General features: G+C 41.8%; 1 protein-coding gene across 4 annotated transcripts in view; it reads left to right on the top strand.

Moving 5' to 3' along the window:
* SEPTIN9 (septin 9) overlaps positions 1-23256 on the top strand; it is a 344886-nt gene that overhangs the window by 253508 nt on the left and 68122 nt on the right. The window contains exon 1 of one of the 4 annotated variants that reach the window (XM_036753230.1): positions 7402-7537. The exons of the other annotated variants lie outside the window; for them this stretch is intronic. The gene's annotated coding sequence lies outside the window, so the exon portion shown is untranslated. Of the gene's footprint in view, positions 1-7401; positions 7538-23256 lie in introns of those variants that run through there. 4 annotated transcript variants of the gene reach the window in all.

Below are 23256 nucleotides of genomic sequence, written 5' to 3'. Positions count from 1 at the left end.
CCAGTTGCACATCACTAACTCCCTATTGGGTATTTCAGATGAAATAGGGATCTCAAATTCAAAATGTCTAAAACAGTGATCATCATCCCTCTGCTCCCAATCCTACTCATCTTCTTAGCTTCCCTTTTATATCTGATTTCTGAGTGTTTAAAAATTAACTCATTATTTCTTCTTGTTTGTCCTTCCTCCTTCATTTTTTAAGAGGATCAATGACATCACAATGTTAGGCTAAAACAGCGATGTCTTGACTTGTGCATGAATTGGATGTAAGACAGAATTGCGCAAAGTCGTCAGGCTTGTTCTCTCTTCCACAAAAATCCAGAGGGGAGATATTATCAGTAGGAGAAGGTGGTCTGCAGTGTCGAAATGTAGCAGATAGGTCAAGAATGATGAGGACTTAGAAGAATCTATCATATTCATCCATTAAGCAGTTTCTGTTGGTTAATGAGCTCAAAAGCCAGATTACACAGGCTTGAGCAGTGTGTAGAAAGGAAGTAGAGGTAGCACAGCTTTTTTCAAGAAGTTTGGCTGAGAAAGTAGAAATACAGGACACAGTTTGAGGGGACGGTAGTGACTGACTAATGTAGGGAGGTAAAGATGAAGAAGAGAAGCCATAGTGGGTAACAGCGGGTAACAGCAGGCAACAGAGGAATAGTGAAGCTCCCAGTTGCAGAGGGAGCTAGATGGGATATGGCATTACTCTTTCACCTGAGTAGCTGGTAGGGAGGGGCCCGGTGATTCTTTTGCTCCCCAAGTTGGGGTCCACCTGGAGCCTGAGGGGTTTAAGTGCTGTAGTCCAGGCTGATGATTGGCCGTAACACTACCACTAAAATGTGATTGGGAAATACTTAACAAAATAAATAAGAATACAACAGAACATGGATAATCTTAATATATAGTTTTCTAAGTCAATATGCCATCTACAGGGCTGCAGAATTCCTTATATATGGCTGAGTGGCCCCTGTTTCTTTGTAAGTTTGATACCACCTGTCTAAGGTATAAGCCAAGTAGCTACTGGAGTTAATGAATGGAACACAGGGATAAAAATTCAAGCACACTTTAATGTAAAGGTGGCTACATAACAGACTCTACATAGCAAAGGGAGGAGATCACCATCCTCGCAATCATATTGTCCACCTGTGTCATCCTCACCTTCTCACACTTATTCCTCTCATGGATCCTGTCATTTGCCCCATCTTGTCGTTTCTGTCTTCACAGCATCCTTAGAATTTGTCCCTTTCCATTCACACAGTTACTATCCTAGTTCAGACTCTCTTCACTTCTCCCCCAAGAGTACTGTAACTACTGTAATTTTATTCTTAAATCATTCTCATCTCAGCCACCAAAATGATATTCCTAAAATCCAACCGCCCCACCCCCAACTTAACAAATATAAACTCCTCTGTTTGGTATTTAAGCTCTTTACAACCTGGACCCTTTACATCTTTCAGGTTTTCTTACAGCTAAGAATCTGAAAGACTTTAAATTTTTAAAAGTTGGGGGAAGGCAGGTATGTTTGTAGGTAGCAAAGCAAGTTAGGGAGAGAATGATGATTAGAGAGAGGTAACTTTGGAGGGAAGCTGCTGGAGGAGAAAGTGAAGGATTGGCCTTGACCAAGAAGAGACTGGAATAAAGAGAGTGAGTGATACTGAGGATGTGTTTTGAGATGTAGAAAAATTGAGAAGGGGGACTTGTGCTAATGGAGTCGGTTGTGTTAGTAAAGTATATGCCCTCAGGTTAGAAATTGTTTGAGGAGGGAAGAATTTTTGAATAGCCATTGTAGGAAGTGAGATAGAGAATCAATTAGGGTGTGCAAGGATTGCTTTGTTGTAGTGAGAGCCCAGGTGAGATTAGATTACATAAATTTGAAAAGGACCTAATCTATTTGGGTAAGTGACTTCCGGAGGAAGCAGATGGTAGGATTCCAATTTGGTTAGGTAGGATGGATGTCAGGATAAGGGCTTCTGGGAAGTAGTTTGATATTGAACTAGAACAGGGGTGGGGAACCTGCAGCCTCAAGGCCATTGTATGGCCCTCTAGGTCCTCAAGTGTGACCCCTTTGACTGAATCCAAACTCCACAGAACAAATCTCCTTAGTAAAAGGGTTTGTTCTGTAAAACTTGGACTCAGTCAAAAGGCTACACCCAAGGACCCAGAAGGTCACATGTGGCCTCAAGGCCTCTGATTCCCCACCCCTGAACTGGAACCATTAGGTCAAGACTCGTAAAGGGAGTAAAATGAGGACCAGGCAGGAAGGAAGGCCTGGGAGAACACTTCAGAATATAAGTGATGAGGTTTTCACAAGTGGGCCAAATTCAATCTACTGAGCTAGATTGAATCTGAGCACCTTCATGGAGGCAAGATGAGACTTATGTACAGAAAGATTGTGGGAGGGATTGAGGGGTGGTCTTGAGTAGTCTGGGATGACTAGAGGAGGGGTTTAGAGTCCACTGGGGTGAGGTCAGACTCCAGGGTGGGAAATAGCTGAAGGCTACCTGGAGATGACAGACAATAAGAGAGCTAGGGTAACAGAGCTAGGGTATAGATATTTTGATCAGGATCTAGGGTGGGCAGTCCAGAGGTAGCCAGACAAAATGGAAGGCTAGGCTAAGCTATGCTAGGCTATTTGGACACGAAAAAACAGATCACGGGGGAAGATTCAGGGTGGGGTTCGAGGGGTCCCCACAGTCTAAACCTCACCATAAGGAGTAAAGATCTTGGTGAGGACAAAGAGTAGGTTTGGAGGAATGAGCCTTAAGGCTCTGTCCTTCTGTCTGTATACTTTTTACTGGTGACCTTACCAGCTGCTATGGATTAAAATTATTAAAATTATTTCTTTGTATATGGACTCACAAATCTATATATCTAGTCCTACTCTCTCTCCTGAATTTAGCCCAGCATCTCAAATGTCCAGAACAACTCATATTTCCTCCATAACCTTCCCATGTATCAAACTTCCCTATTTCTGTCTAGGGTATCATTTTTCTAGTCTCTTAGGTTGGTAACCTTGGCATTGTCAACTCTCTCTCCACATATCTAATCAGTTTCCAGATCTTTTCACTTTTCTCTCCATACTCTCAAAATCTGTTCCTTTCTTACTATTCAGTCCATTTTCCCCCTCCCTTTTTAATTCAGGCCTTCTTCACTTCTCTGTTGCCATAGTTTACTAATTGGTTTTCCTGTGTATCAGTTCTTTCCCCCAGTCAATGCTCCACAGGGATGCTAAAATTATTTTCCTCAAACAAAGATCTGGAAGTCACTGCCCTACTCAATAAACTCCAATGGCTCTCTGTTCTTTGTAGAATAAACTCCTCTTTTTGACTTTTCAGGCTCTTTACAAATTTGTTTCAACCTCATTATCTAACTTCATTACACATTATCCCTCTTCCCACTCTAAGGTCCAGCCTAACTAACCTTAATTCTCTTCCTCAAACCCAGCACTCCATTTCTCTGGTCCTGTGTACTGGTTATCTCCAGTACGTGGAATGCACTTCCCTCCTCAACCTCTGCCTCATAAAATCCTTCCCTTCCTTTAGTATGAACATCAAACACCACTCTGGTCTACGTGGAGCCTTACCTGATTCTCCCTCTTCCTCCTAGCTGCAAATGATCTTCCTCCTTAATTAGGGTGCATTTATTTTGTATAGACATCTTCTGTATACATACACCCATAAATGTATATATACACATACATGTTGGCTCCTACATTAGAGTGTAAGCTCCTTGTGAGTAGATTGTTTCATTTGTGTGTGTGTGCTCCTGACAACTAACACAGTACCTGCTATGTAGTAGGTGCCTACTACATGCCTGGCAACTGCTAACTGAGAGGAATACTATAAGCCAGGTCCTGAGAAGGCTGGCAGGATCTACATTGAATGATATTAATTGAATCATCTTGATGCAAAGACCAGTCAAGAAGTGTTCTATTTTCTTCATGTTTTCATTGCCTATGGTTACCAAATTCCCATAATCTTTTACTGTCCTTCCATTTTCTGTGATACTGATTCCAGGGTAAAGAGTAAATTATTCCCTTCCCTGATGCCATTTTCAGTTCTCATACCATCCATCTCAGTCTTGCTCTTCCCATGTTCAACTCTAGCTCTGCCTGTTCCTTCCATTGTGCCCTCTAGGGTTCCTGTTCCATAATTAACAATCTTCCATTTGTTTTAGATCTCTTCCTCTTTATATCTTCTGCACCCATGGAGACCTAGCCTTCTCAGAAGATGCTGCATCTCCGGCTGTCCATTCCAGTTCTGGTTGTACCTTGTCACATATGTGCTAGTCCTAGAGAGGAAGTCTGAATATTCCATATTCCCCATTACTGCTTTCAGATTCTCCCTCTGCCACCATCACTCAATTATTTCTTTGGTTTGGAAGTTGCCTCTATCCAAATATACCACTGTGTCTCACTGTACCTTAGGCTACTTCCAGAATATTGTGTTCTGTTCTTAGTGCTGTGTTTTAAGAGCACTGATAAGCTGAAAAATACCCTGAGGAAGGTGATTGTGCAATATCTTAAAATCATGTCATATATAACAGTTGAAGGAACCAAAGATATTTAACCTATGGAAGACCTGGGGACTTGGTAGCTCTGAGTGTTTGAAAACCTGTTATGTGGAAGAAAAATTAGACTTGCTCTGCTGGTCCCTAAGGGTAAAACTAGAAACCTAGAAATTACCTAGAGGTAGATTTCAGTTGGATGTAAGGGGAAAGTTACTTGATATCTAAGACAAGGCATGTATATATATATAAGCCATAACATGAGGTACTGAAATAGTGTAAGTAGGCCAAATCTATTTATGTGCTGTCTTCCTTAAACCTACCAAAAGGCAGTGTGTCACTATATTAATTATCCAATGAGGGAGTATATCCATGTTGTCCACTAGGTGGTGCTCTGTACAAGTCACCAGCCAGTGCTGTCATCCCTTTCTGGTATGCCTAAGAGGGAGCTTTCCACAATATCCAAGTGTGGCTCTGAAAGGCATTGTGGAGAAATTGAAAATGAACACTGGTTATATTCTAAATTTCTCTAAAGTACTGTTCTTAACCTGGGGTCTGGGAACTTGTTCGACTTTTTAAAAAATGTTTTGTAACCGTATTTCAATATACATTTCCTTTGTATTTTATGCTTTCTGAGAAGTGGTCCATAGTTTTCACTAGACTTCCAAAGGGATTTATGACATAAGAGGTTTAAAAAAAACCCTCTACTGTTGGGCATGATATGAAATATTGCTCACAAATATTTAAAAATAGGAAATCAATGACTGTACCACCCAAAGTGTCTTCTCCTCCCTCTGTTGGACTTAAGCAATAACATATTTTAGCAACATAGTTGCTAAATATAGCAAAAAAGAAAAGGAAAAATGATGAACACTCTAATGTGGAGCCCTCTGCACCAATTTCTTGAATCTGTGGTGGGCACTTCTCCCCACCATGTGAGGCTGTCTTTTTTCTTTTGGTAACTTTCCTCACCTGTATCTAGCTTCAGTATTTCTCTGCTCCCAGTTGGATGCATTGTCTCTTCCTGATCTAGTATTTCCACTTGTCAGTGGGGGAAAGGGAGGAAAAAGAGTCCTCTCCTCCCCTCTTCTCCATCCAACCCTCAGTTCCTTTTCAAGGGCATGGTTCTTTCTCCAGTCTGGCTCCAAATCTAGAACCTGACATGCTCTACTGCTAGATTGGCTTGCTGTTTTAGACACAGTCCCAAGGGGGCAAAACTGATTTTTTTAGTCATTAACATGGAAGTTTCCTATGTGATGTGATTATCCTTTATCCAATGGCCAAAGTCTTCCCTGTAATTCTCTTAATTTGACTAAAGACTTACTCACATTTTGCAGTGGGGTTGTAAGAAAATTGCTTTACATCTATTTTACACTTTGTAATTACATTGCTAGTCAGATTGATTTGTTCTGTGTCTATCAGTTGAAGTGAGATGGAAAACTTCTTCCCTAGACTAATTATAATCTGGGCCTTCCCTCTGTGAGTCAGTCAACAGCATTTATTAGGTGACTTGTTGAGTCATTTCATGTCAGACTCTCCGTAATCCCATTTGGGGTCTTTCTTGGCAAAGATGCTGGAGAGGTTTGCCATTTCCTTCTCCAGGTCATTTTACAGATGAGGAATTGAGGCAAACAGGGTTAAGCAACTTGCCCAGGGTCACACAGCTAAGTGTCTGAGGCTGGATTTAAACTCAGATCCTGCAGTCTCTAGGTTCAGTGCTCTATTCACTTCACTACCTAGATGCCTTATTAGGTGACTGCTGTGTGCCATGACTTTGCTAAGTACTGGAGATACAAAATAAGGCAAAACAAAACAAAAAACAGTTTGATGGAGGAGACAACATAAAAACAACTTAGTACAAGCAAGATATGTACAAAGTGAATTGTAGATAATCAACAGAGGGTAGGCACTAGCATTAAGGGGAAGTGGGATAGGCTCCTTGTAGAAAGTGAAATTTTACCTGGGACTTAAAGGAAGCCAGGGAAACCAGGAGACACACATGAGGAGGGAGAGAATTCCAGGCTTGGGGAGCAACCAGGGAAGGTTCTCAGAGTTAGGAAATGGAGTGTCTTGTACAAGGAATACAGTGTCACTGAATGGTAGAGAATGTGAGGGAAAGTAGGTATAAAGAATACTGGAAAGATAGGAGGAGGCCAGGCCTTTGAATGCTAATGTGACTGTATTAATTGGGGGGAGGGAGGTTGGCACCCCTCCTACCTGATACACATGTACTTTCTGATACTACCAAACTTGTCTCCCTTAGGTCTTTTCCCCCAGAGTGGCAGTAATCTTACATTTGGAATTTTCCCCTCCCAGTTATAAAGTAGATGCATGAATGTATGGGAGTCATGTGGAAAAAACCTGGCTGGACTGGATAACCTTGAAGGTTTTAGGGCTTCTAACTCTAAATTTGGAAGTGGCTTGAGAGATTATATGAATGCCTGATGAAGGTATTTGACAGATGAGGAAACTGAGTCTCAGAGAGGTTATTCAAGTTCCTGCAAGTAGCTGAGAAAACAGATTCTTTGATTCCAAGCCTACCCACTCCCTCCATTCTATCAAGGTGTATGGATTATACTGAGACACACCTACACCCACACAAGAGAGAAGCAGGGAGCAGTAGCATTCCTTTATGGTCATATTACTTAGGTAACACACCACCCCTCTGATTCCCTAACCCTGCAGGGAACTTGGAAATTTACTTGGCAGAGAGGCAGGAGAAGGAAGGTTCAGGTCTTTTCAGAGCTCTTTCCTGGTGCTGGGAGGAAAAAAAAATGCTACAGAGAAGCGGTTTCTTCTTTCTCCCTTTCAGGGATCACTCCCTTCCAGCCAAGTTTTTCTCCTCCTCGCAGCTGCCCATTGAATCTCCCTACAGCTCGCCTCCCTACCTCTCTGTGCTGCACTCGGGGAGTCTCCTTGTTCTGAGCGGCCACAAAGCCCCTTTGATCATCTACTAGGCTCGGAGCCATGTGACCCGGGGGTGGGTGGGACTAGTCTCTCGACATATCCAGTGGGATACAGAGTTACCGCTGCTTGGGTGAGTCTACACAGTCCCTTTGTTCTTTCTAATAATTCCAGTTGTTACCTTGTGGGTCTCCAGGTCGCTGGGTTCCCCTCTCTGGCCAGAGGCTACCAGGGGGTGGGTGAGGCGGGGGCCGAGACAGGTAGAAAGCTGGGCTTTGGTGAGCTTGTTTGCAAGCAGGGGAGTTGCATTGAGCAGAAAGAAAGCAGGAAGCCTTGTGCCTTTCATTCTTGAAATGAGAAAGGTCAGCAGAGCCAGTTGCAAGACAGTTTAGCCTACTTTGAGGACTGTGCTTGCTGCAGGCTGAGTCACTGGGAGATGGGGGAATTTGGTTTCAACTCTAGAACCAGATTTTCTATAGCAGAAGAGAAGAAAGGGTCTTTGTATGATTATAGTTATCTCTTTGTAAATATTTGGCCAAGTGAACTGAGTAGTTTAATTTCTCCTGTTGGGATTTTTCTTCTTGCAGAATATTTTAATTTGGAAGTGGCTTTTTTAGCTTTCGGGAGTGTAGGAAAGCAAGAAAAACTTTCCAAGACTAACTAGCATTCCCTACCTTACTTTTGGAGCAAGAAGAAGCATTACTGGGGAACACCTTAGAGAGGGGCTGTTTTATTTGATTTAAATTTGATTTTTAAAATGCTCCTAAGTAAAAGGGTCCTTAGATCTTTGTTTCCTCTTCTTTTGAAAATTTGTGATGGCTTTTTGCTGATGTGCTTTCCTTTCTGGGAATGAAGGAAGAATTTTTTTTTCTCTTTTGTTTTTCTAGGAAGTTAGGGACAAAGTGTTTGCCTTGCCAGACTGAATCCCCTCACTTTGAAGATGTAACTGGGGGGGGGGTGGGGGGACGACGACTTTGCCACATGGAGTTGTTTGGAGGAGTATAGATCAGTATGAGCAGAGAGTACCATCTGCGCTTGAAATCCAAATCCAAATGTCCTGGGGTGATTCATTCATTTTTACAGCATGCTGTTAATTCCACTTTTTCTATCCCATGATCTCTCTGACATAAAATTGTCTTGGGATGTGGTAGAAAGTTTAAGGATGGCATCTCCCTGCTCCCTTGTTTGAAATTCCTTCTTTTTGGAAGAAAAACAAGACAGTCCACCATTGATAGGTCTCATCGTTCCTTGAAAGTTTATACTGTTTTCACCAGTTCTTCCCTCTTCTATCCGACTGAAGCTCTTAGGAAGGCACCAGGTGGGACTACTTGGAATCTGGTTTTGGTCTTAAAAGGGAAAATCAGATAGAGAAAATTGGGTAGAGATAGGGAAAGGACATGCAAATGGACTTTTTTGTATTATTCAGATCAACTCCTTTCCTCTGAGCACCAATGCTACTAGGGCAGCCTTTGGAGCAATCCATGGGAAGGAACTGTTGAAGCAGATTCCTGTTCAATCTGAGTAGGAATTTCCTGACCACTGAAGTTGCTTGACTGAGGTGATTGCTTTTTGTTAGGGGAGGTTTAAAGGAAGAGGTTAGATTAAATGACCTCTGAAGTCCCTCTAATTCTGAGACTTCGATAAAGTTTAAAAGTACTTCCTTGACTCCCAACTTGTAAAGTAGTATGGATCCCAGGAAATAAGCTCAGAGTGACTTGCTTAGGGTCATACAGCTACTGCATGTCAGACCTGGGGCTCTTAGGTCTTCTGCACCCAAGACTATTCCTTCCACTACGTTTTAAACTGAAATTTAATGTGGGAAACATAATAAGGATTTAGTGAAAGGCCATTTCTCTTTGACTTGCTCCCCAGTGTACCCTGGGGACGGTTTCTAAAGAATATGAAGAGAGTTGAGTCCACTGGAATGGCGATTTTTTTTTGGAAAGCTTAGGCTTATTTCTCCTTCCCTAAGACTAAGAGATACTGGGTTATGTTTCATTATTATTGCAAACTCTTTTATTATACTTATCTGTGAACATATTGTTTCTCTCAGTGGAACATACATTTTTCCTGGGCAGAGTTCGTTTCATTTGTTTTTTGTATCCCAGCACAGAGCACCAATGCTTTGCACATAGACATGTCTCTAGACATTTCTCTATTTTCAAATTATGTTCTCTGCTGGCAGTGCCAATGACTTTGATGATACCCTTCCCACCCTTCACTGAAGTGGAGCACTAACACTTCTTGAGGGCTGGAGGGAGAGTCTGAAGAGCAGACATGTTGACAAAAGTTTTAGACATGGAATTATAGGGCCTGGACTTGAGTTTTCACTTAGCTGTTGTTCAGTCGGTCATGTCTGACTCTCTGTGACCCCACTTGGGGTTTTCTTGGCAAAGATGCTGGAGAGGTTTGCCATTTCCTTCTCCAGCTCATTTTACAGATGAGGAAGCTGAGGCAAACAGGGTTAAGTGACTTGCCCAGGGCCACACAGCTAGTACATATCTGAGACCAGAGTTGAACTCAGGTCTTCCTGACTCTAGGCCCAGCACTTTAATCCACTCTGCTACCTAGCTGCCCAGAGGTTTCACTCTGCCTAACTAAGCACTTAACTAAGTTTTTTTTATCTTTACTTTTAGCTTTACTTCCTCTAGGAAACAAGGCTAGCTGATCTCTAACGTGACTTTCAGCTCTGAATTTAATGATTCTGTGGGTGCCCAGGAGCCCAATGAGGTTGAGTTGTGGCATAGCCCAAGATTTTGTCCTTCCTCTTAAAGGGAGAGAAGCAGCAGTGGCCTCACTATACCACTGTGCTATATATCCAGGAAGAACCCGACCCCCACCCGCCGTGCCCCAGCATTTGGCCACTGATTGTTGGACATCATATCCTTTTGAGCTTCTTATTTTGACACATGACAGTTGAATAGGCTGTTTGGCTCCAGAGAAGACTGCATTGCAGCAGTGGGTATGCTCAGAGTTCCTTTAAGGAGCACAATTCTATTAAGTAATGTTGCCACTAGTGTTCTACCTAACCAGAATATCATAAAACTTTGCAACTTAAATTTAGAACACACACTTTTTCGGTTTCTTTTTTGTGTGACAGATTCAAAGGACTTTAAAACTGTTTAACTGGAACCCCATTTTTCTAATTTCCCACTGCAAATTTACAAGAGGCCCCATACTGGCTTCCTGCCTCTAGTCTTGTCTCTGGGCCTCCTCCCACTCTCATTTGTACACAGGAAATGCAAATTCACTTGCCTTTATCTTAAGAAGAAAGATCAATCTGTATTTTTAGGAGGGAGGAAATGGTGTATTTCAAATCGAATATTAAGTGACATTTTTAGATGATCTATTCTTTGAATTATTCATCTCCCCAGACCGTACCCATTGACTCTTCCTGTCTCCCTTAAGATGGCAATTGTACCAACGTAAGTAAATATGCTTTGAAACCAACACATATGGAATGGTTGAAGACAATTACTAATTCTCCCTGCCCTCTTCCACCTATGTTCCATAAAGCTGCCAAAGGGATACTCTTAAAGCACAGATCTCCCTGTCATCCCCCTCCTCAAGAAACGCTCTTGGCCTCTTTCTTGCCTCTAGGATAAAAAAAAATAAACTGCTGTTACTTGTTAAAAACCTTTCAGAAAGCTTTCTAGGACTCTTACTTCCTTCTTACATTGTACTGATCCAGCCATAGCTACTTGCTATTCCACACACGTGACATTCCGTCTCCCATGCCCTCTACTTTTCATTGCAACCCAGTCTCCCTGTCTGCTCTGTCCTTTTACTTCTGCCTCTTAAAATTCCTAGCTCTCTTCCAAGCTCAGTTCTTGTATCTAGGATTTTGACTGCAAAAAGGAGACGATTAATGGGAGGATAGCCTGAGGGCATGTTAGGGTTTAGGGGAAAGGGTTGGATGTGGGAGACGCATATTTATGAGCTTCTGGGAAGGAAGGAACCCTTGGAGAAAAGAGAATGGCTTCTAAGGTTTTGTGGTAGCCTTAAGCTTGGTGTGGAGAAGGTCTCCTACATTATCTGAGAGGCTGAAAAAGGAGGAGAAAACAGTGGATTATGCCAAAGTTGGGAGGAGGGAGAAAGGGATAATAAAGAATTCACTGAGAATGTCCTTGATTTTCCTCAATAAAGAATAAGATGAGATTCTCGTTTTAGGGCATGGGAGAATGGAGAGGTTTGGGACAGCTGCTGCTGTGTGTTAGAGAATCAGTTTGGGAAGAGAATAAGGACTGCCTTGCTTACAGTGAGGGCCTACATGAGATTAGATAACATACATTTATTGCAAGCCCAAGTTTACAGTTTCATGACTTCCTCCAATAATAAAGAACATGAATGGTGGAAGTTTGAGAAGGCATGAGCAGTAAGAGGACAAGGGGCATAGGATTCTAGAGTAGAGGCCTCTGTGGAGTCAGACTGGGGAAGAGAGGAAAGTGAAGTCAGCAGAAGTAATGGACTGAAAAATTAGTGCTATAGAGGGCCCTAGAGGCACAAGCAGCTGAAGAAACTGCCAAGACATCATATAGAGACCCCAGGAAGTTCTCTGGTCTGTCTCTGACACTGACTTTCTTTGTGTCCTTGACTAAGTTACCTCTTTCTGGCTCATGTTCTCCATACCTAAAGAAAGAGAAATAATCAACTCTTTTGGAGAGTAAGTGATGACTATGTGAAAAGCTCTGTGCCAAGTGCCGAGGATACAAAGAAAGGCAAAAGCATGGCTACCTACCCTGTTAGGAGCTCACATTGTAATGGGAGAGATGATATGCAAAAAAATCATACATACAAGATCTATTCAGGGTAAAGTGGAAAGCAATCTCCAAGTGAAGGTGCTAGCAGTGGGAGAAGGGCCTCCTGCAGAAGATGAGATGTGAATTGAATGAGGAAGCCAGGAGGCAAAGAGGAGGGGGTTGACGAAAAGACCGGGACTTGAGAGATGGTGTTGTATGCAAAGATGTGCTAGAAGGCCATTGTCTTTAAATCACAGAGCATGTGGAGAGGAGTAAAGAATAGGAAGACTGGGAGGGAAGGAAGGGGCAGCTTGTGAAAGGCTTTATATTTAATCATGGAGATAGTAGGAGCCACTGGAGTTTATTGGTGAGAATGGGGAGGAAGTTGACATGGTCAGAACTGTGCTTTAAGAAAATCACTTACTTTGGCAGTTTACTGGAGAATGGATACAGGCAGAGAGACCAACCAGGAGTGAGGAGATTGTGAGGGGGCATTGTGGGATAGCAGATGAAGTAAAGGTAGGGAATGGTTTGGAGGATGAGGGAGTGTGAGGGGGTGGAGGATGACTGGGAGATTTCTGGAAGGGTGGTGTTACCTTCAACAGTAACTGGTGAGAAGTAACCAAAGAAGGGTGGATTTGGGGGAAAAGACACTAAATTCTGTTTTGGACATGTTGATTTTGATCTGTCTCTGGGACCTCCAGTTCTATTCAGTTTGAAACATAGGCAGTTTATGATTTGGGAGGGGAGCTCAAGAGAGACACTGGGGCTTGGATATATAGATTTGGGAATCATCCGCATGGAGATGATAGTTGAACCTTCCGGAGTCATTGAGGGAGATAGAAGAAGGACCAGGATAGAGTCTTGGGAGATGCGTGTAATTAGTGGAAGTGACCTAGAAGAGAATTCTACGAAGGAGAGTAAGAAGGAGTGGTCAGACAAGGAGGAGGAAAACCAGGGAAGAACAATGTTGTGAAAACCTGGAGTAACCTATATGTACCAGGTGCTATATTTAGTGCTTTACAATATTATCTCATTTGTTCGTCACAATAGCCCTCATTTTGCAGTTGAGGACACTGAGGCAAACAGGATAAATGACTTGCTCAAGGTCACACAGCTAATGTGTCTGAGGTCATATTTGAACTCAGGTCTCTTCTAACTCCAGACCTTGCACTCTATCCACTGCACCATCTAGCTGCCTCAGCTGGAGGGTAATCAGTAGTGTAAAAGGCTAAGGTAAAGGTCAAGAAGGATGAGGATTAAGAAAAGACCATTAGATCTAACAGTTAAGAGGACCATTGGTATTTTTGGAGAGAATAGTTTCAGTTGGATGAGGAAAGTCAGAGGGCAAACTGCAACAGGTTTAGAATCGATTGAGAAGAGAGGAAAGAGGCAGCAGGTTTGGATGACTTGTTCAAGTTTAGCCATGATGGGGACGAGAGATTTATACAGGATGGATATTAACAAGTATGGTTGGATCAAATAAGGGTTGTTTAAGGATGGGAGAAACATGTGCACGTTTGGAGGAAAAGGCAGCCAGTATGTAGGGAGACATCGATTGGTGGGGAGGGTTAGTGAGAGAGTGGAATGATAGTGGAAACAGTCCACCAGGGATGAAGTAGGATCAAGGGCTTGGTCTTAGCAAGGAGAACCTCTTCTCATGAGTCAGGGATGAAGACGATGGTGGGGGAATATGGGGATGTGAGAAGAGAAGAGGGAGCTCCCATAGATTAGACTCCTTTTTTTTTTTCAATGAGTTGAAGCTGTCGGTTGAAGGATTAGCAGGGAGGGTGCTGTGGAAGGTGTGACAAGAGATGAAAATGTTTAATAGCCACTGTGGTGATCAAGCCACTATGGACTTGATCTCATGGAGAAGAAGGAGTCTACGTTAGTCTTGTTAGAAGTTGGTTAATTCTTTCAGTTCAATCTTTTACAACAACTACAACAAAACCAGTCAAATCTGAGTTTATTCACTGAATTATGCTGTGTTAAAACCTCTGAACTTCTTACTTTCTGATTAACTGGAGCTAGTCTTAAATCTATTTACTCCTCCTGGTAAGAAGAATTTGCATTTGGGGCCTAAAGTTCCTGTTGTAACTCAGCTCAGTGGTTGGAAACAAGGAACAGTTACTACTGGCTCATAGAACCTAACGGTGGGAGTTTTAACTCTTGTTGCCACATATATTAGTTTTGGGGAAGTAAAACTTCTCCCTGTCTTTTTAGGCAGCATTTGTTTGTAGTTTTCTATGTTGGGGCAACTTCCCTTCCTCTTCCCTGGCCTCACTCCCACCCCCTTTCCAGGGTAGGTTCGGTGCAGGCCAGTATTCAACTGCTGCTGATGTAAATGCTAAACGGGCGCCACAGGCCAGGGACAGATTCCCACAGACTTTGACCTTTAGGTGTTCCTTAGTGGAATGTGCTGAGGCAACCAAGCCCACAGAGAACCCAAGGTTCCCTACCCCCAGCCACTTCCTTATCACCCAGGCATTGTTCCAGGTGTTTTATGACCTTCTCAGAGACATTCACAACCACTAGTGGAGATTAATTTTCCTTGAGTCTAGGCTCCCTCCTGTTTTTTGAGTTGTTGTTTTCCAGTTGTGTCTGACTCTAACCCCACTTGGGGTTTTCTTGGCAAAGATACTATAAAGGTTTGCCATTTCTTTCTCCAGCTCATTTTACAGATGAGGAAACTGAGGCAAACAGGGTTAAGTGGCTTGTCCAGGGTCACATAGCTCATAGGTGTTCCAAGGCTGGATTTGAACTCAGGTCTTCCTGACTTTCTGCCACCTAGCTGCTCAGATTTTGAGTTACTCTGAGGCAATGCAAATACTAAGGGAAGAGCCTAGACCACCCCTACCTTGCCAAAGGCTTTAGTTAGAAGCTAGCTTTTATAATCTTTATAATGGTATCTTGAGAACAGTGCTCTCACACCTAGCCATCATTAGTGAATTTGGTCCAAAGTGTGGTCAGATTGGTTGGTTGGCATCGTGCTAAGAATATATTGGGTGAATGAACATATTTTCCATGTTTCCTTTGTGTGTTTGGGCTTCTTCCATGGTGATATCTTAGAAAGAATGTTGGATTTGGAGTCAGAAGATCTGGGTTTAAATCCACATCAAGGCTGAGAAGATAGAACAGAGAATTTCTTCTGTACATAATATGTTGGGGCACACTTTCCTCTGTGCCCCACGTACAAAGCATTCACTCCATGAAGGTCGTTTCTGAATGAAGGTGCAGCCTATGGACAAGTTACTTACTCTCTCTTGGCTGCCTTAAAGCCACTGCTATGTTGGGCCATGAAGGTCATTCAAGGCTTCAGTTCTTAACAGGCTCAAGTGTCCACAAAGTGAACTCCTGCTGCTGGAACTCTGGTGGCTTATTCTTCTGGTCATTTCAAAGCTTACAATATATATAGTACTCAATAGTACTCCTTCCCTTGAAGTAGGAAAGAGTAGTACAGTAGAAATCACAGCGGGTCCATGGGCTTAACTGATTCACGTCAGCCCAAGTTGGGGGGATGGGCCAGTTGTGCTAGCTTTCTTTCTCACCTGAAGGCTTACAAGCCCGTCTTTTTTTCCTCCTTCCCATATAGACTGGAAGGAAAGGAAAGGGGAGAGAGACAGACAGATAGATACACTGAGACTCACTTATGGTGGTTTGTGCTTTTTGAATGCAGCCAATCAAAAGTCCTGTGCATCCTCTTAAGTGGAGAACAGGACCCAACAGATACTTCCAGAAGTGGCCTCAGCAAACATTTATGGTCCCAGGACTGAGCCCTCCTGGGCCGCTCCCCCTTTGCACTAGTAAGGACATCCTGTTTGCCTTAAGGTTTTTGCTCAGCCCAAACCAGCTGCCTTTGTTTCTTTTCTTGCTTTCCTTCAGGTCTGTACTTGTGGGCCGGTTTAAGATGCTGAGTAACTAACTGCCTGATGATCTTAGGCCTGGATGAACTGGTTACATGCTGGTGGCAGCTACTATAAAGGAGAGATCTTTGGTAGTGTAGTCTGATATATCGGGGTCATTTGACAAAGTGGGTGACATCCCTGACTGGTGATACATTTCTTGACCACTTTCATTGCCTTCTTGTAACAGGGGCCAGGGTCATTTTTCTTTTGGGCATCTTAGCCACTAAGAGGAAAGAGTGACAGGCCGTTCTGGTAGGTCTTTAGGGAGGCTTTGATTTTTTGAAGGGACTACTTATATGTAAAAGCTATTGTAAGTAAGTTGTGAGAAGATGTTGCTGTTATTAATTGCTTGGCAATAGAATTCAGCAGTTGGGCAGTGGCTCTATTGAGTGCAAGGGAGAGTCATTGTTTGTTATTTGGGGAAGTTAGGAGATAGAAGGGGAGGGGATGCCATAGAGGACATGGATTAGAAGCAAGAATGGTGAAACCTAAACAGGGAGGATAAGGAAGCAGGACCACTGCAAACACAGGCAAAAGAAATAGCTTGAGGATCCAGAGTACTAGAATCTGGAGGAGGATAACAGACAGAGTCTCTTAGAAATCACTAGCTACAAAAATATTAACTAGTGTTATCTCTCCCAGTAGTTTTGCTTTCAATGTAAACAAAGATGGTCCTTCCCAAGCCAATTGATAGGGGCAAAGGATTGACCCCAAGCAAAACAATGTCCTTTTCACTCCCTTCTTTACCATAAACTCTGTATCCGTAATATGAGAGGTAATTGGCTCAGATACTCGGATCCCTACTGAGGCTTTAGGAATTTTTGTTTTGTTTTGAAATTTATTCTCCTATATAGAAGCAGCATGGTATATATAGTAGAATAGATAGTCCACTTCAGTCAGGAAGACTCAAGTTCAAGTTCTGGCCCAAATACATCCTGGCTGCTTGAACTTGGCCTAGTCTTTTTGTAAAACAGTTGCAGATCTTCATTGGTAGAGAGAATTGACTCATCTACCTATAGTTCCCCAGGCCAATGAAATCACAAGTCCAGGTCAAAAAAAAAAAAATCCTTCTGTATCTGGTGATGATCCTGAAAACAGATTTAAAGAACAAAAAAAAAAGGCTTCTTCCACTCTCTCAGGTCAAAGCCTTGTCCTCTTACTAAAGCTCTTAACTCAACCCAAATGATTAAGACTGTCATTTGAAAGAGGAAGGAGAGTTTGTTCTACTTAGTGGAACATGAGGCAGTGGGTGGAGGTCACAGGGTGATAAACTTAGGCTCAATGTAAAGGGAAAAGTTCTAACAGTCATCTAAAGTGGAATGGAACTCCCTCTACCCCAGATTGTGAGCTTCCCATCAATTGAAGGTCTTCATTATGATTTCAGTTGTCAGTAATGAAGATAATTCCCATGCAGTAGGTACAGGTTGATCATTGAAGCCTCTTTCAACACTGAAATTCTGTGGTTTTGTGATATTCAAATTCATTCACTCTATTCCACAAACATTTTTAAGGGTTTCTTATGTGCCAAGTACCATTAGACTTTGGGAAAGAAATGCAAATCTCTTGCCCTTGACAAGATTAAAATCTAATAAGAGTGGTAAGACATGTCTTCAGAAAAATCAAATACAAATCAGAATACGGTAATTGCATAAGAAGAGTACAGATTACCATGAGATCAACTGGAGGAGAGGATGATCTGTACTAAAAGTAGCCAAATAAGGATTGTCTTAATTCATGTTTATTTACAGAAATTATTAACAGCTTTGACAGGGATAGAGTAAGCTTATATACAGTCTGCAAGGGGAAAGTAGACTACAATTTGGAAGTGGGTGGATTCAATGAGAATCCACTTAGCATACTGCAGGAGACTTTGCTGCTCTCCCTTTAAAATGGAGCCATGGGAAAGAGATCTTTGTAGATGATGAATAACTGTCCGAGCAAATAGTTAGAATTCTAGTTTGTTTCATTTTACTGTAGGAGTTCATCTGTCTATGGGAAGGAGACAGCTGGTACAAGCCTGACAAGGGTAGGATTTAATGACTAGTGGCATTGTGCAGTTAGAACTTCCAGAGAAAGGAGGTTAGTACAGGCTTAGGGGCTGATCAATTTACCCTTGGAATTATCTTCTTTGAGATGTGGAGCCAAAGTGATTGTGGTACCATTTGACAGATGTGGAAACTGAGGCAAAGGAGGACTATACCCTGCAGTGGCAAATGGAAAACACACAACAAATGTCATTCACTTGGTTTACACTTTTTTACCCTCCCAATGTGAAAAGTGTAATTCAAAGCACTCTTAGCTCCTACTAAGGGTACCCTTGGATTTCAGTTTCTTTTCCCTGCAAAAAGGTGGACTCCTTTGTCTATTTGCTCATATTAATATGAGAAACCTTCCAGTGTTTCCAACCAAAAATTTGAACATGTGTACTAAATATGCATCTTCTTCTAGGTTCATTCTAGACTCCCCAGTGTACTTTTCTGTGCTTTCCTCTCATAGTCTGAAATTCCCCCTAAAATCTGTAGAATTAGATTTAGATCCTAGCCTAACCTTTTCCTTTTACAGATGAGGAAACTGAGGTCCAGAGAGGGTAATGTACCTGAGGCTGTAAACAGTAGAGCAGTATTGTCTTGTTACCCCCTCATAAGATTTATACGTGTAGAGGATGCTTGGGGTGGTGCCTTTTGTTCCAAGACTGCTCTGAAGAAGCAGAAATACCTTCCTGTAGCTTGCAGTCAATATTCATGCATGCCACAGATGTTTATAGAGCATTTACAGTGTATACCATGGTGCTAACTAGTAGGACAGGTACAGAGAAGAATATGCTCCAGAAAAACCCCATAGCAGAATTTATCTGTCCCTTGGCTATGTGGGGTTGATTCTGAAGTTGTGTCTTGGACCTAATATAAAAAGGCAGCTGGGAAATCTCTTGTGGAGATATGCAAGGAGGCAGGGTTATTATAACATCCCTCTCAGTTGGTGTCTTCCTGCTCTCTAAGAATGTTGTTAAAACTCTTCTGTAGAACTTCCTTCATATATAGCCCATTAACCTTTCACTGTAATCATACTGTTCATTAATTCAAAAAACATGCATTGAGCACCCACTGTATTCAAGGCAATGTGGTAGATGCTTAGGCAAACAGAGATATTCCCTGGTAGAAACTTGTAGGTTAGTTATGGGGAGTATATAGGGTAAATGCAAATAATTTCAGTTTAAGGTAGAAGATAAATCTCCCAAGAGAAGAATGAGTAAAAAAATGCTATTGGATTTCAGAGGGAAATATTACTTGTGGTTTAGGGCACCTGTAGCAAACACTGTACCAGATTAAACTGTAACTGGGAAGTTTTAAAAATATAACAACATAATGTTAGTATGTGATCTTCTAAATCAATATACTGGGGTTTACTGACCCCAGCATATCCACTGATTTAGGGGATCAGGAAGGAGTATTCGCATTTATTTATTATGTACTTATTATGTATATTATATAATATTTGATCTGGGCCTTGAAAGGTGAATGGAGATGTGTGTGAAGGGAGAGTTCTGCTACAAAGACCTCGCAGTGGGAAATGGAAGGAAAGAGTAAACAGTCCAGTTTTGCTGGAACATTAGTGTCAATTTGAGCAAATTATTTTAACATTTGCATATGTGTCTCCCCATCTATAAAATGAAGAGATTGGAGTATGTTAGGATGAAATATGGATCTCTAAATTCTTTTGGGAAAGGCCTCAAAATCAGGATGATGGGTGTCTTCTTCACGATTCCTTTTGGGGTTTTCTTGGCAAAGATACTGAAGTGGTTTGCTTTTTCTTCTCCAGCTCATTTTACAGATGAGGAAACTGAGACAGAGTTAAGTGACTTACTCAGGGTTACACAGTCAGTAAGTGTCTGAGATCTGATTTGAACTTGGGTCTTCCTGATTCCAGGCCCTGTACCCTATCCACTTTGCCAAGGGTTGGCAAATTACTTACTAGGAAACTTTCTAAATCTTTAGGTTGCTTTGGTAGAATTTTCAAATGGGCAGCTCCCTGTGCTGATAAAATCATAGATCCTAAGGTCCTTTCCCCACCTCCCATAAAACGTGCCTTTAGAGCTTTAACATGGTATGGTTCTGTACATGACAGGAAAAGTAGGTTAAGACCTGGTTTTGGAAGGCCTTGAATTCTTCAAAGCTAAGATGTATGGACTGTTTAAACAGTGGGAGACTCTTCTTAGCTACAGAGTACCGGGGGAAGTTAGGAGACCTGGGTTCTAATCCTGTTTCTGTTGCTTACCGAAACAATTAGAATGAGGACTCTCTAGAAAAAACCTGGGAGGATTTGATGAAATTTTTGTGCAGTGAAGTGAGCAGAACCAGAACAATTTATACAATGAATATGACACTGGAATCCTGATCTATGCAGTGATGAGTGAGTACTCCAGGAGACGGCTGTGTTGGCAGAGAAGTCCACAGAATAGAATGAGACATACATTTTGCACATGCAGACTGTGTGCTACATTTGTTACAAGGGAAGGATTTTTATTGGGGGCAGAATTTGAGGGATTTAGAAAAGGAAGGAAAGAAAAACCGAGATTGCAGAAGAATGATCAGAAGGGGGCACACACAAGCAAAGCAGAGTAGTCTTAGCATTACCACGTTAAATTTAAAACATTTTTTAAAAACGTGGCTGTATGTAATAGAGATTTGCAGTTTTGTGTGCAATCCTCTTGTTTCTTCTTTCTGTAGGGAAACGTTCATGCTTGTGCATAATGAGAGACTGAGAGTCTCTGTGCTCAGGAATTTAAGAATGAGGAAGACATTTGATCAATTTCCTTATCTCACTTCCTTCATTTGGAAGTGATTATATGGTAACTTAAGTACCCACACTGGGGAGGGGAAACCTATGCTTCAGACTTTAATTTCCAAAGATTTATTACAGGATATTCCTTACAGCCAACTGGAAACAGTTGGGTACTGCTGGAGAACTCTTAAATCTATGTCCAGATTAGGGTGATAGTGGGACAGTTCCCCAGATTGGGGTATATGGTAGCTCTAATGATAGCTTTCTAGTTTATATAATTCCTCCTTTTGGGGAGTCTAGTATAGTGATCAGTGAGGAATCAGCTATCCCCTTTTAGCACATATACAATGCTGTAATTGGTTGAAGGACAATGCAAATGTGGAAGATAATGTTCCCCCAAATTATACATAGATAAGACCCGCTTTGTTAGCTAATCTAAAACTGCTGATACTGTGGGTATCAGGTAGTCTGGGCTTACTTGATAAATTTATTATTGTGAAAAGGAGACTTTCCCAACCATTTTAGGAGTAAAAGCAAAAAACAAGGGACACTTACAAAATACAAGTCAGTTATCTTAGCAAGTGAGGGAAGAATGGCTTGTAAACTTGTCAGACTTGTGTAGAAGTGTACATGGGTCTTTTTCTTTTCCCTTTTAGGAGTCCGCATATAAAATCCCAACTCAGATTCCACAGGGGTGAGGGGAGATTGAGAGTGGGATGGGGTGGAATAAACTCCTAAATACACAATGTTCTTAACAAGGACATTATATATTAATGACAGGTTAAAATATATATGTATAAATAAATGCATGCATTTATACATTGTGTTCCAAAAGTCTTGGTGAAATTTTAAGAACACACTGTATAGATTATAGGATGCAATATTGATTCATTTACATTCCTTAGAGTGTGGAAGATTGCTAACGTTTGCAGTTTCAAAATCCTGAGTAGCAAAACCATATCCTTGTATACACAATTAGAAGGGAAATAAAACTGCAGAGAGCAGACATTACAGAAAGCATTGCATTTTGTTGGCCTTCCCACAACCCAAGAAACCTTTCATTAACCCTATTACCTTTTCCAGCTACCCACCATATTTATCTCCCTCCTTTTTCTTCCAAATGTGAAAGAGCAGTTTTCCCTTGATGCCTATACTCACACACCCTCAACCCCTTATATAAGGCCTCTTTCCAACCACTTTGTTGAAATAGCTTGTTGCAAGGCCAATAGTAATCCCTTTAGTGACAGATCGATCCAGTTGTACACTGTTAACTGCTTTTGAGATTTAGAGCTAGAAGGGAACTCTTCATCTGGCCCATCCCTCTTTTATAGATGAGGAAACTGAAGCCCAGGGAAGTTAAATAATTTGCCTAAAGGTACACAGTTATTAGCAGATTTCCCATACAGAGGATCCGCAGTCACATCTACCAACCAGCTCTTTCACATCCTGGAATGTAGTTTGTATGAACTTGTCAAGGGTAGTTAAGTGATCTTTTATTAGCTGCCTACTTATTTGGGGTTTCAACATACCATTAACTGTTCCGGTTCAAAAGTCATTCTCCTTGGCAGAGACAATTACAAGCAAAATCAATGCTGAGTAGGTCTGCCTTTATGTCCTTATGTTTCTTGAAGTCTCTTTAGAATTTGACACTGCTGACCACTTTTCCTCTTGGAAATTCACAGTTCTTTGGGTTTTCATGACTCTGCCCTGTTCTGATTCTCCTTCTGCATGTCTGACTGCTCCTCAGTCTCCATGGCTGGATCTTCGTCCATTTGAATACAGGATGCACTCTCTAATGCACTACCCTGCCCCCCAACATACCCAAGTGGATAGAGCTGAGTTCAAATCCAGCCTCAGATACTTGCTGGCTGAGTGACCTTGAGCAAGTCACTTAACCTTTGTCTCAGCTTTCTGTCTGCAAAATGGAAATAATAGCACCTACCTCTCAGGGATGTTGAGATCAAATGAGGCAAAAAGTAAAAGTGCTTACATAGTAAGTACTAAATAGACTTGGTGATGTCATCAACTCCCATGGGTTCAATGATCATCTCTATGTAGAAGAGTCCTAGACCTACATATCTCCCCCTCTTCTCCGAGTTTCAATTCCAGATCATACATTACCCATTGGGCATTTCAATCAGAATGAGACTGGATCTCATCATGATCTTTTCCCCAAACCAGACTGCTTTCCTTCTGAACTGTACTATTACTTTGAGGATACCACCACCCTTCATCTCCTCCAAGTTTGAAAGTTGGCAAATTCAGGTCCTTGCTGTGCATGTCCAATCATTTCCCAGGGTTTTTTAATTCCATTTCCACATCATTTCCCAGGACTGTCCTCTTCTTTCCAATCACGGCATCATCACCCTGGTTCAGACCCTCATCAGCTTTCTCCTAGGCTATTGCAATATTCTTATGATTTGTCTCCC

This window comes from Trichosurus vulpecula, chromosome 4 (assembly GCF_011100635.1).
Source record: "Trichosurus vulpecula isolate mTriVul1 chromosome 4, mTriVul1.pri, whole genome shotgun sequence".
Lineage (NCBI taxonomy): Eukaryota > Metazoa > Chordata > Mammalia > Diprotodontia > Phalangeridae > Trichosurus > Trichosurus vulpecula.
This window is presented reverse-complemented; position numbering and strand designations above follow the sequence as displayed.